We start from the raw sequence: 14,183 nt of genomic DNA on the forward strand, positions 1-14,183 counted from the left end.
TTAATTCACCTTGATAAAAAATTATATTTTTTGTGGTATTCACAAAGATGTTAATTTTTCTAAAGTGAAAGTTCCACATACATCTCCATGCATTGCCGTTATCTTTACTTATTAAAGACTGATGTAATAATAATACATATCTGTGGTGTACAATGCCATGTTTTCGTACATTATGTAATAATCAAATCAGTGTAATTAGCATATCCATCACCTCAAATATTTATCATTTCTTTGGGGTTAGAGCATTCAAACTTCTGTTTTCTAGCTATTTTGAGACATGCAATGTTTTATTGTTGACTATAATCACCCTCCTGTGCAACAGGACAGAATAATTTTTTCTGCCTTTTTAATTGTAGCATTGTATCCATTGACCATTTTCTCCTCATTATGTCCCCCTCAACCTCCCCTTTCTGTGGTAACCATTATTCTGTTCACTAATTCCATGACAGCAACTGTTCCTGATTTCTAATAAGAGTGAGAATGTACAGTACTTGTCTTTTTGTGTCTGGCTTATTTCACTTAACATAATTTCCTCCAAGTTCCTCTGTGTTGTCACAAAAAAAAATTATGTTTTTAAAAACTTTCTGGATTAGTACTGACAGAAAGTATTAGTATTGGGAATTACTTTTTATGCCACCACTTTATTTGTTTTCCATCCCCACCTTATGGAAAGAAAGATTGGAATGAAAGTGCCGAAAAAAACCACCTCAGATATTTTTAAAACATTCTTCAGTAAGTTTATTTACTTGCTCTTTAATCTGACTGTATAGGTTATAGGCTAATTGGGGTCTCCTAATATTTATATGTTGAAACTCTAACCCACAATGTGTCTGTATTTGGAGATGGGTAACTTAAGAAGGTAATTAAGGTTAAATTGGGCCATAGAGTGGGGCCCTAAGTCAATAGAACTTGTGTTGTTATAGGAAGAGGAAGAGACACCAGAGATTTTTCTGTCTTCATGGGCATATTAGAAAGCTCATGTCCATTTGAGGACACAGCAAGAAGGTGACTACATGCAAACCAGAAAGAGAGGCTTCACCAAAAGTCAATGCTGTTGACATCTTAATCTTGGACTTTCAGTCTACAGAAGTTAGAAAATAAATGTCTGTTGTTTAAGCCTGTGATATGTTGAAGCCTGTGATATTTTGTTATGGCAGCTCAAGCATACTAATACAATAGGTTTGCCTAAAAGTCAGTGCACTCTACTAATCTATTGAAGACATGCTAAATGAACATTTTACAGAAACTCTGGAGTAACACACACCTTAGATTTCTAAGACATAACCTTTAATTGTAAATTATATATCAAACAACAGAGGATCATCTTATAAGAGTAAAATATTTGTGTCTATTTTTCAAGTGAAAAAATATAGCAATTTGCTAATCATACATATAAATCATATGTACAGGTTTTACCTATAATTCTCCAGTGAGTCCAATTCAATTCTACTTTATTTATATAAGCAAAACTTTTCAAAAACTTAGAACTATATTTTTATTCAAAGGCACTTAGTAATTTACATTATTTTGGTAATTCTTATTCTATAATAATTTTTAAATATCTGTTACATTCCCCTATACTTTGGAGATGATTTATTTATTTCCATTCAATTGTCAGTAGTTGTTGAGGTTTAAATAACAAACCATGTGCTATTATTTTAACTCATGACTGTATCTCCCCAAATATTTCAAAAGTTATTTCCTAATTTATGTTCCCTAACTTCTTCATTGTAATGCATTTTACTGGCAGCTTATTCCTATAGAATGTAATTTTAATAACACCCATTAAATAAGAAAAAAACTACATTTTTATGATAATTTGGAGCGAACATGTTTTTCACATCCCCATATTTAATATGTGTGAGTATTTCTATTTGTATTCCATATATTCCTATAATATACTTTCCATCAACATATATTTATAATTCACTAGGTTTATCTTTATTTCTTAGCCTTTACTTCAGCCATTTACAAAGCCATAATTCTCTTCTCCCTCTTCACAATTTATGGAACTAGAAAGTCACCTCTCACATGAAGCCAACTTTTAAAATTCTACCTCATTTGGATACTATTTTTTTCCATTTTTTTAATAATATTTAGAATCTATAACACACTTAAATTCCTAACCGTATTTAGGAACATAATCATATATATACACGCACACACACACACACACACACAAACAAACACACACACACACGGAAGTTTTGTTCCAAACTAAGAAATACTTTATGTATTTGATATATATCTAGAAATATTACAGGAAGGGTGTTCATTTCCAGCTTTTTATACATTATATTGTATACCAAATACTATTTGTGGATGTAAACACAAAAATTATATTTAGTCATAAAATAAACATATAAGACTGGAAAAGTCATAAACTATTCCAATATCAAGTGTAAAATTGTTGATTTTTTTGCATTTTCTCATATCTGCTTTTTATTACTGAAGAAAACTGATAATTTCTATATTTTGATATACTGGTTTGAATTCTTTAGTAAGGAGAACTGTACCAAGTCGCTATGTATTTTTAAGGTGTATTTTTCATATTATATTTATTATAACCTTTTTTCATCATGATCCTTATACCTTTAGCTACTTTACCCTGCCTAATCTGGTATATGTCATTTTACTATTTGTTTAAACCCCAAAATTAGGGTTAGGATTAATCAATTTATAATCCCTAAAAGCGAAGTTATTTTAGGCAAATACAGTATGAAATCTGGCAAATAGTCTGTACATTCTTTGTGTAACCAAAGTAAGATGACTTCAACAACTGGAAGACAATAGAGAAATTTGAGGAGACATAGTGCTTAAAATTAAAACCAGCAGTTGTAGCAAAGATAGCAAGACTCATTGTGCAGAAACTCCAGTACAAATTTCTCCCTAAAATTCCAGGCTCCTACATCTTACTTCCTATTCCAAATCTCACTTAAATATTTTTTTTAAAAACTTCTCAAAATTCACTAATTTTACCAAACCTGTTTCTTCCACAGCTTTCTGTCATTTAATGGATAGCAACATTCTCATTCTGATTGCTCAGGTCAGGATACTTGGAGACATAATTAGCTTCAATCTTTTTTTCTAACAGCTTATATGCAATTCATCTGGATATTTCATTTTCATTCCATTTGAATGGAATGGAATACGAATATATATATGTATATCCAATAATACATTCATATATATTTATGCCCCCAATAATTTGTAATAAATGAAATAAATGCTTTGCAATAGCAAAATATTATGCTACTTCCATTATTTCTCACAGTCTTCACCACTGATCTGCATAAACACACCACCAAACCAATCTTTGTAAAACATAAGTCAACGTCATGCAATTCCAATAAACATAGCATACCCCTACCTCACCTATATACCAGTTGCTTGTAAGGTTCACACACACACACACACACACACACACACACACACACACACATATATGTTTCCTAGACAGTTTGAGCTGCTAAACAAAGTACCATAGACTGGGGTGCCTTATAAGCAACAGAAATTTATTTCTGATAACTCTGGAGGTTGGAAGTCTGAGATCAGGAAGCTAGCAAGATTGGGTTCTGGTGAAGACCTTCTTCAAGGTTTTAGACTGCCAACTTCTTGTATCCTTACATAGTAGAATTAGGGCTATTTAGTTCTCTAGCCTTGTTCTGTAAGGACACAAATCCCATTCAAGAGGGTTCTGTTCTCATGACCTAATTATCTCCCAAAGATGCTGTCTCTAAATATCTTTACATTGATATTAAGGTTTCAAAGTATGAATTTTGGAAACACACAGACATTTAGTCCATTACAATGAAATAATAGAATAAGCTGAAAAGTAGGTCAATGAGGGGACTCTAGATTTGTCAGATGCAAAAACATAAACACTAAGCTATCCCAATGCATGTAGACCAGAGGAAAAGCACAGAATGTTCAGAAATACACCCAAGTACAGGGGCAATTTTCATATACAACTAAATGGCATCACAAATAGCAGAGGAAAAGAGACATTTTATTACACGGTATTGGCTGAACTGGATAGGCATTTTGCAAAACAAAAATTGATAAAATTGAATACCTAAAAACACACATACCTGAATAAACACTAAATAAATGTTACCTACATATAAAAAAAACTAAATTATACAAGCAGTAAAAACAAGCTCCATGTGGATTCACTTTTAATCTGAGTGTGAGAGAACAAAGTTAAATTGTAACTAAAAAATTCAGATGCAGTAAAATATTAATATATTCAACTTTATAAAATAATTACATTAAAAAATTAGAAACATGAAATGTTAAAGTGGAGAACAAAGTTGTAATAAATATAATAAAAAGGACCAATTTTCTTATTATATAAATAATTCCTTAAATATTGAGTAAAAAACGACTAAACAACTGATCAAAAAATGTGCAGAAGTCATAAACTCACACATATAAAATGAATAGTACACCAACATACAACCCCATAAATTTTGAAGTGGCTTTTGAAAATTATAAAAAGCGCTCAACACCAGAGAAGTGAAAATTAAAACTATACTCTGATTCTGTTTCTCTTCTCTCAATGACAAAAATTCAAAACCCTGAAAATGCACTTTATTGGCAAGCTATAGGCTAAGTCACCCTTATACAAAGCTAGAGGGGCTGCAAAATTTGTATAACTCCTATGTACAGAATATGACATCTAAAAAACTAAACTTGCAATTATACTTAAAACCTAGCAATTCTTTTTTTTTGAGATGGAGTCTCGCTCTTGTCGCCCAGCCTGGAGTGCAGTGGTGTTATCTTGGCTCACTGCAACCTCTGCCTCCCGATTTCAAGTGATTCTCCTGCCTCAGCCTCTTGAGTAGCTGGGATTACAGGCACAAGCTACCAGGCCCGGCTAATTTTTGTATTTTTAGTAGAGATGGGGTTTTACCATGTTGGCCAGGCTGGTCTTGAGCCCTGACCTCAGGTGATCTGCCCGCCTCGGCCTCCCAAAGTGCTGGGATTACAGATGTGAGCCACCACGCCTGGCCAGCATTTCTACTTTTAAAAATTACTTTAAATTATACTTCCAACATACAAACACATGCGAAGATATTTATTGTGGCATTATTTGAAACTGTAAAATACTAGAAACAGTCTAAAAACTTACCTCAGAAGACCAGTTGAAAACTACAATACAGGGAGCAATGAATACTATGAAACTGTAAAAGAGGATGAAAAGACTTTTATGAGCTGGTATGAAGTGATTTCCAGGACAAAATCTCTTTTTAAAGAAGCAATGTGTAAAATAATGTATGTATATATTATACTGCTATTTGTAAGAAAACAAAAAATGCGACATATTATTATGTATGTGCAATATTTTATTGGAGAAACAAAACCATAAACCATAAAAACAAAACTAATTAAATTTGTAACCAATAAGCAAAGCAGTGGTATAGTAGGGATAGAAAAAGATTGAGTCTTTAATTTTTGAACCATATGATTCCCAAATTCAAACAATATAATTAAATCTCAATTATATTTAAAAGAAGGGAAGTTAAAATGAACTATCAACAAAACAATAAGTATACGAAATTGATAACATATGGAACATGCACAAGCACACACACACAGTCATTTCAAGTGTCTTTGACCACAATACTTGGATTATACTCTCTCTGTGAGATATAGTCTAAGGACAACAATAAAAACCTTGAACTTAGGATGTTGGTTATTGGTAGTGGTATTGGTGATTCAACTCTAATACAATGTTGTGCATAATGTAAGAGGAAATTTTTTAACAAATCTGGATATAGTTGGGAAATTGGATACTCTGTGTGGGAAAAGGGAGCTATAGATACAAACATGGCAAGATGAAAAGGCACATTCCCTTCTGGCATTGGGAGGGTTGGAATCAAAAGTGTCCTGTGAACTCATAGATTGAATCACGGATGTAGAGATGGCACAGGCTGCTGACAAGACCTAGAAGTAATGACACCTCAATAATAATGAGCATGACTAGACATCAGTCATGCTTTTGTAAATGGTTTGCAAGGCTTCTTTGATAAATACGTAATTTCAGGTGTAGAGAATAATAAAACACAAACTAAGCCTCCAATATGTTTTCTGTGTGTCAGAAATTAAGAATGTGCTCAAAAACTAAAATAGTCACGTCAAAAAACCGTATTAGATTTATAAATTGATCAAATTTTGTTTGTGGGAACCTCTTTAAGATGGCTTCTGTTTTCTTTCTGAAACTTTTGCCTCAGGATTTTTTCATCAGTTGTTCATTCTGCTTTGAGAGCGCATCCTCACGTAGCCAACTGGCTCACTTTTAGTTTTCGTTCCAATGTTATCTTGCCAATGAAGCTCCTCCTATTTACCCTATTAAAATTTTTACTACCTCCCAGCACTTCTGAGCCTCCTCACCAAGCTCTACTTTTCCAAAGCATTTGTAATATTTTTGAAAATAATTTGTTATTCTGATTGGTCTTTCCTCCCTTCCTCTAATATTATAGAATAAATGACAATTGGGACAGTTATATTTTGCTTGTTTCATACACTGTTATTCACCACACGCTAGCCTTAGCCTAATATTTAGTGCCTAGCCTAAAATGCACTCTCAATTAATATCTGTTGAATAAGTTTGTTGATTCCTAAATCTGCACTTTTTGGTATAATACAGCCACTTCTTTATATATGATCATTTGCTTTATGAAAAATAGGAGTTTCAAGAAGAAAATTATTTGTGCACAGCTTGATATTCTTAGAGTTATTTTTAATACACTTTCTTCTTTTGTCAGTTATTTATCTAATAGGCAATCAAATCATGTCAATCCCTCCCTCCAAATGTCGTTAAATGTGTCATTTTATTTACTTGCTAACACCCACCACCTTGGCTCTGTAGCTCATCATCTTACACCTGGATTACCGAAATAGCCTCTCTTCTGGCAACCATACACAAATCATTTTATGCATCATTCCTTCTTAAATGAGTGTTTAATTTCTCTAAATCACAGCTTTCAAAATGTGACTTCCAAACTCAGAAATTATCAATGACTCTCTAGACACTTTGGAAATATCTTCACTTTAGCTTTAAAAGCAGTCAAGAATCTGTTTCTACTTATATTTATCTCTCACCCTTGACCCATTCTATACCATTCACTCTGAATGACTCTAGGTACTTTATTTGATTTTACTTAATTTTATTAAGTATTTTGTTTTCCAAATAATGAGGGTGGGGGTGGGAGTGAGAAGGAAATACTCTACCCTCTACTAGCAGAGTTCAGTTATTATAATGGTCTTAAATTACTTTTACAGAGCAAGGAGAAGCTAAAATTTTCCCCCCAAAATTTTCAAATTGTATAAGTGTACACATACACACACACACCAAACAGCACACTGGATTCTCCAGAAATCGTAACCTCAAATAATGTTCTGAATCCACTTTACTGGAAAATGTGACCCAAAATTATTAGGAATTAGGAAAAGCTTACAAAGAAAGAGAGAAAAACAATGCAAAAATGATCTTGTGTAGGCCCTGGACTAATGTGTCAGTTTGAGTCTTAGTTTTTAACAAAAAGTTTGAAGAGTGAAAATAATGAACTTACAAATTAGAAATGGAAACAAGCTTATAGCATAAGGATGTAAAGAAAGATAATTTTGTACAGCTCTATAATATGGTTGTGTTTTAAGCTGTTATTACAAAAGAGTTAAAAAGTTGGCCAGGCGCGGTGGCTCAAGCCTGTAATCTCAGCACTTTGGGAGGCCGAGGCGGGCGGATCACGAAGTCAGGAGATCGAGACCATCCTGGCTAACACGGTGAAACCCCGCCTCTACTAAAAATACAAAAAATTAGCCGGGCGAGGTGGTGGGCACCTGTAGTCCCAGCTACGCGGGAGGCTGAGGCAGGAGAATGGTGTGAACCCCGGGGGGCGGAGCCTGCAGTGAGCCAAGATAGCACCACTGCACTCCAGCCTGGGTAAAAGAGCAAGACTCCTTCTCAAAAAAAAAAAAAAAAAAAGAGTTAAAAAGTTAAAAAAGTTTATACAGTAAAAATGTCACAGTAAGCTAAGATTAATTTGCTATTGAATAAAGAAAAATAAATATTTTAATAAATTTAGTGTAGCCTAAGTGAACACTGTTTATAAAGTCTAGAGTAGCATGCAGTAATGTTCTGGTCCTTCACATTCACTCACCACTCACTTACTGACTCACTCACTCACACCACTTACTCACTAACAGTCCTGCAAATCCCATTTATGCTGAGTCTCCTATACAGGAGTACCATTTAAAAAATATTTTGTACCATATTTTTACTGTGCTTTTTCTATGTTTATATATGTTCAGATATACAAACACTTACCGTTGTGTTATAATTGCCTACAGTATTCAGTAGAGTAACATGACATCCAGGTGTTTAGCCTAGGAGCAATAGATGACATATAGCCTAGGTGTGTTGCAAGCTCTATAGTCTAGATTTACGTGAGTGTGCTCTGTGGTTTGCATAATGACGAAATCACTTAATGATACCTTTCTCAGATCATATCCTGTTCCTGAAGCGATGCAAAACTCTATTTTAATATCTGAAGTAAATTGTCTACCTATGTATTTATGTATTTACATGGGTTTACCTGTATTCTAACTAAATGAATTAAAACATTAGTTTGTCCTACTAAGGAGATGAAAAACCATAAAAATTACTTATAGCATACAACAGAATGTTTTGAAATATGTATACACTGTGGAATGACTAAAACATGCTGAATACCTCCTGAAAGACCTGCCCGAGACTGTTTACAGTTAACTAATTTTTTGTAGAAAAAGTACACTCTAAAATAAAAATAATAAATACAGTACAGTAAATACCTAGACCAATAACATAGTCATTTATCATCATCACATTTCATGTGTTGTACATAATTATATGTGCTATACTTGTGTATGACTGGCAGTGCTATAGGTTTGTTTACACCAGTGTTACAGTTTGGATGTAGTTTGTTACCACCGAGGCAACAAATACCTTGAGTCAGAAAAAAAATATTGCTTATCATACAGCACAAAATTAGTACACAATATACAATGTTATCAAATATTTGCATAACGTATTTTAAGACTTTTCAGTGATTGCTTAGCAAATACAGTATAAAATTAAGTAACATGAAGAAAAGACTTTTTCTTTCTTTCTTTTAATTGACAAACACAAATTATTTATTATATATAGCAGAATGTCTTGAAATATGCATACATTGTGGAATGGCTAAAACATGCTGATTGGTATATGCATTATCTCACATATTATTTTTTGCAGTAGTAAAACTTAAAATCTACTCTTTCAGCAATTGTCAAATATGCAATAAATTTATTAACTGTAGTAACCAGGCAATACAATAAGTCTTTGGGACTTATTCCTCCTTACTGAAATTTTGTCTCATTGACAAACATCAACCCAATGTCCCTTCCTCCCCCCAACCCTTAGTCGCCACCATTCTACTCTCTGCTTCTTTAAGTTCAGTTTTTTACGATTCTCCATATGAGTGAGATTGCAGAGTGTTTGTCTTTCTGTGTCTGGTTAGTTCACTTAACATAATGTCTTCTAGGCTCATTCATGTGATAAATGACAGAATTTCCTTTTTACAGCTGAATAGTATGACATATGCATATCATATTTTCCTTACTGATTCATCCTTTTATGGACACTCAGGTGGATTCCATACCTTGGCTATTGTGAGTAATGGGGCAATGAACATGTGAGTGCAGCTATCTCTTCAACACAGTGATTCAGTTTTTTTAGTGTATATTCAGGAGTGAGATTGCTGGATCATACAGCATTTATAGTTTTAATTTTTAGTGGAACCCCCAACAGTTTTCCATAATGGCTTTCCTAATTTACACATCCACAGACAGTGTACAGGGATAATTTTCTGAATATTATCAGCTCTTATTTTATAATCACACAGTGCATGTGTAAACTTAAATCATACATTTGAAATGAGACAAAAATCAACTAGAACACTTCATAAGTCAGAGAAAGTGAATTTATAGATCAATGTGTTTAATGAGTCTTGTATCAAAAATGTATGCTGTATAATATCAATTCACCATTTGAAACACTTAGATAAAATAAAATGATAATAACAATAATAACAAAAATATACTTTCTGTACTATAAAATCTGGCCTACATTAGAGAGCTCTAAGAAAAATAATAAAACATCCTTCATCCTCAGATGCTTCCAAAGTCATAATGAGGCCAACTAATCTCAGCAAAGTTTTGTTCAGTTTCAAATGAATGCAATGAATTGAATGATGTAAAAAGAATGATAGACTTTTCTGCCCTCCAGGAGATCTCAACTTACTGACAGGGGTGTGGGAGGATAATAATGCAACTAAAAACTCTAATGAGCAACGTAGTGACACAAAGAAATTTTAAGATGAGAATAAGGAGGGTGAATTTAACTCTTATATGAGTGGTTCAATATGGAAAGGTCTTATAAAGTGACTATTCTTGTAGAGGATCTTGAAAAATAAGTTGATGTTTACTAAGCAGACATTGCTGTAGTGATGTGAACAGAAGATGGATGCATCGTCTTCTGACAGAAGAGAATAGAATGAAAAAAATCAAGTGGCAAAATAACCTCTAAAAACCAGGATTGTCTACTGTAGCTTTTGGGGAATGTGTGTTGTGTGTCTGTGTGTGTGTGTGCACATGTGTGTACATGCACATCATTCTGCTGGGTTTAACAACTGTTGTCTGTGTTTAAAACTATAAAAATAAAAAACAGTAAGATTTATTATGTTTGCTAAGTTCTTTGGTATCATTGCCCAACATCTCTGATGTTACTGAATGCATATTTGGGATGAGATGCACAAAATTTACTTTTATGTATGAATTGATTTTAGCTTACCAGAATGTTTTCCTTTATGTGTGTGTCTGTGTTTACATGTACCAGGGACAGAGAAGAAGTAAAGGAAGGAGTGGGAAGACATAACATTTAGCACTGGGGTCAGGTACGTATAACAGAAAACTGTTGAAAAAAATACAAATTAATTTTCCAATCACATAAAAAATATTCTGAAGTTAGCAGTCCAGGGCTCGTATGGTGGTTTCTAGAGAGATCCAGCATTCTTCTTTCTGCTTTATTGTATTTATAAATCAGCTTCAAAAATATATTTTTTTAAAAAACCTCTTGATCCAAAAAGTTTCCTGAAGTTCAATCATCATGTGTATTTGACAGACTGGAAAACAAAAGTTTAAAGAAATAAAAAGAAAGAAAAAAAGCACAGAGGTGCAAATTTGTATAAGAGAATTTTTAGAATACCTATGTGAGGTAGGAGGTAGAGCTTAACTCCAGAGGCAGGTCTCTGACACTGGACCAAGTTGAGAACTAGGTCTAAAACAGGTCTGGGACAGAAGCACCTCCTCAGAAGACAGGCCCACCAGTATGTCATGTCAGTTTGTCATTGCCATGGCAACACCAGGAACTTACTGCCGTTTTCCATGGCAATGATTTGACAACCCAAAAGTTACCACTCTTGTATCAGTCAAGGTTTTCTAGAGGGACAGAACTAATGGAGTAGCTATATATATATATATATATATATATAAAGGGGAGTTTATTAAGTATTAACTCACACAATCACAAGGGCCCACAATAGGCCATTGGAAAGCTGAGGATCAAGGAGAGCCAGTCAAAGCCCTAAAACTGAAGAACTTGGAGTCAGATGATTGGGGGCAGAAGCATCCAGCATGGGAGAAAGATGTAGGCTGGAAGGCTAGGCTAGTCTAGTCCTTTCATGTTTTTCTGCCTGTTTTATATTCGAGCCACGCTGGTAGCTGATTAGATGGTGCCCACCCCGATTGGGGTAGGTCTCCTTTCCCAGCCCACTGACTCAAATGTTAATCACCTTTGGCAACACCCTCACAGACACACCCAGGATCAACAGTTTGCATCCTTCAATCTAATCAACTGGACACTCAGTATTAACCATCATGACCCTCATCCTAATAAGTTCAGCATAAATTTCCCATTAATTTGCATATGATTGGAAGTTGGTATAAATGTGACAGCAGAACTGCCTCTGAGCTGCTACTCTGGGCACACTGCCTATGGGGTAGCCCTGCTCCATAAGGAGCAGTACCTCTGCTGCTGCTATACGTTGCCACTTCAGTAAAACTTGCTGTTTAACACCACTCGCTCACCCTTAAATTCTTTCCCGAGTGAAGCCCTAATTTGGGGGCGTGCCCATCCTCCACCTTCTAGCAACCATGAAGTGATGAAGACAGTGGGAGTTAGGAGTTCCCAGACTCTTGGCCTGAGGAACAGCCCCCTATAGTTGTAGACCTGTTGCCATCCGAATATTTTTTTGGTGTCTCCACTACTTAGTAGCTTTGCTGGCAAGTCAGAGCCTCTGAGGTGTCCCCTTGGGCAATGCTGTTTGCCACTTTCCTTCCACCCTTCCAGGATCAACATTTATTTAGCCCCTCTCTGCCCAATCCTTGCACTCTAAGGAATTTAGGCTCAACATCCAACTCTTCATTTGTAGCTCACAACCCATTTTTGTAACACATTGCTCTCTATATGTTATAGAAGGTGGAAGATTAAAAGGAAAAAATAACAAAGGCCCAGTTGCTTTCCTTCTTGCTAGACTTAGGAAAAGTTCTGCCCCTAATAAAAATTGTGAGTCATGGAGGCAATGAGAAGCACCCCAGAGGACTTGTCACTAGCGTATCCTTTAGGCTTTTGGAGCAAATTCAAATTCAGTTTAAAGAAAAATAAACTCATTTTCTATTGCAACACCATTTGGATTTAATAAAAATTTGAAAATCAATAGATTGGTCCTAAATTTGGTTCTATTTGATATAATGGCATGTTACTATTTGACTCACTTTGTAAATAAAAAGGAAAATGGGAAAAGGTCTCTTTTGTAAAGGCTTTTATGGCCCTTTACTGGCTCACATTACTTCTGGGCACCAGAAATCCATGCCTAAGGGATGCCTTCCTAGCTGCTCCCTTTGAAAGGCCTACACCCTCTGCAGGGTCTCCTCATTCCTCCAATTCTGAGGGGTGTCCAAGCAGTTCTTTAATGAAGGATTCCATCCCAAGGTCATCAGAACCACCTACCCCTTAATCAACTAGCCCCAACCTGTACCTCCTGCTTTCCAAGAAAGTAAGCCCAACCAGTATCACCAGAAGTGGGGCCCCATATCAAACCTGTATCCATTGTGGAAGGTAGCTAAAGGAAGTGTGGCCCCTAATGTCAAACCTGTGTCCATTGTGGAAGGTAGCTAAAGGAAGTGAGGAAACACTTGAATACTTATGCCATTTCCTATGTCTAATTTAGCTGTATACAAAGAAAAATCTGGACAGTTTTTGGTGAATCCAGAAAAATTTATAGAGGATTTGTTAAGTTTACCTTATTCTTTGATTTAACTTGTCATGACTTACAAATATTGTCATCTGCTTCCTATGCTGTGGGAAATAAGTAAAGAAAAAAATTGTGTGGTTAAGCCAGTCAGTTATGACAGGTTAGATAAATAATTCAGGGAAAATATGAAAATTCCACTTTGTTTCAGGATCATTTGATTGAGGCATTCAGGGAATATAATAATGCAGACCCAGACTACCCAGAAGGGCAAGCTCTTTTTGGGGATACATTTATTTACTCAATCTCCCCCTGACATTAGGATGAAGCTGCAAAAACAGCAATAAGGCCTCAAACACCTATGAGCCAACTCTTAAATGTAGCCTTTAAAGTTGATAACAATAGAAACAGGGCAAGAGAGGAAAAAAAAAAGGCAAAAAGGACAATTGTAAACAGTTAATTTAAGTCATGTACCCCCTCAGGGCTACCCATCCCAAGAAAATATAACAAAATCAGTATCTGGAATGCCCAGGCGAATGTCCCTGACTCTCTGGCCCCTAAGCCAGAATCACTGTACCTACTATAAGCAGGGTGATTAGCAATGGGAATGTCCTAACTCTCCCTGGTGAGAGAGGGAGAAAAAATAGAGCTCCCCATCAATATTAGAGCTGACCTTCTTGCACTAGTCCCAAAGAGCTGCCTTGCTCAAGTAAGTGTACTGGGAGTCTTGGACCCTTGACCCCACAGACAGCTTCCCACAGTGGCAGACAAGCAGCTGCCCAGACATGTTTTTTTGGTGTCTCCACTGCTGGCTGAGCTCTCTAGTGGCTTGGCGACTCCAGAGTCTCCCCT

At 35.3% G+C, this 14,183-nt stretch overlaps 1 long non-coding RNA gene across 1 annotated transcript in view; it reads left to right on the forward strand.

Annotated features, from left to right (window-relative positions):
* Positions 1-14,183, forward strand: part of LOC134732698 (uncharacterized) — a 36,822-nt gene that overhangs the window by 14,578 nt on the left and 8,061 nt on the right. The window contains exon 2 of the long non-coding RNA XR_010116122.1: positions 10,919-10,976. This is a non-coding gene — a long non-coding RNA (uncharacterized lncRNA). The remainder of the gene's footprint in view (positions 1-10,918; positions 10,977-14,183) is intronic.

This window comes from Symphalangus syndactylus, chromosome 16, assembly GCF_028878055.3.
Source record: "Symphalangus syndactylus isolate Jambi chromosome 16, NHGRI_mSymSyn1-v2.1_pri, whole genome shotgun sequence".
Taxonomy (NCBI): Eukaryota; Metazoa; Chordata; class Mammalia; order Primates; family Hylobatidae; genus Symphalangus; species Symphalangus syndactylus.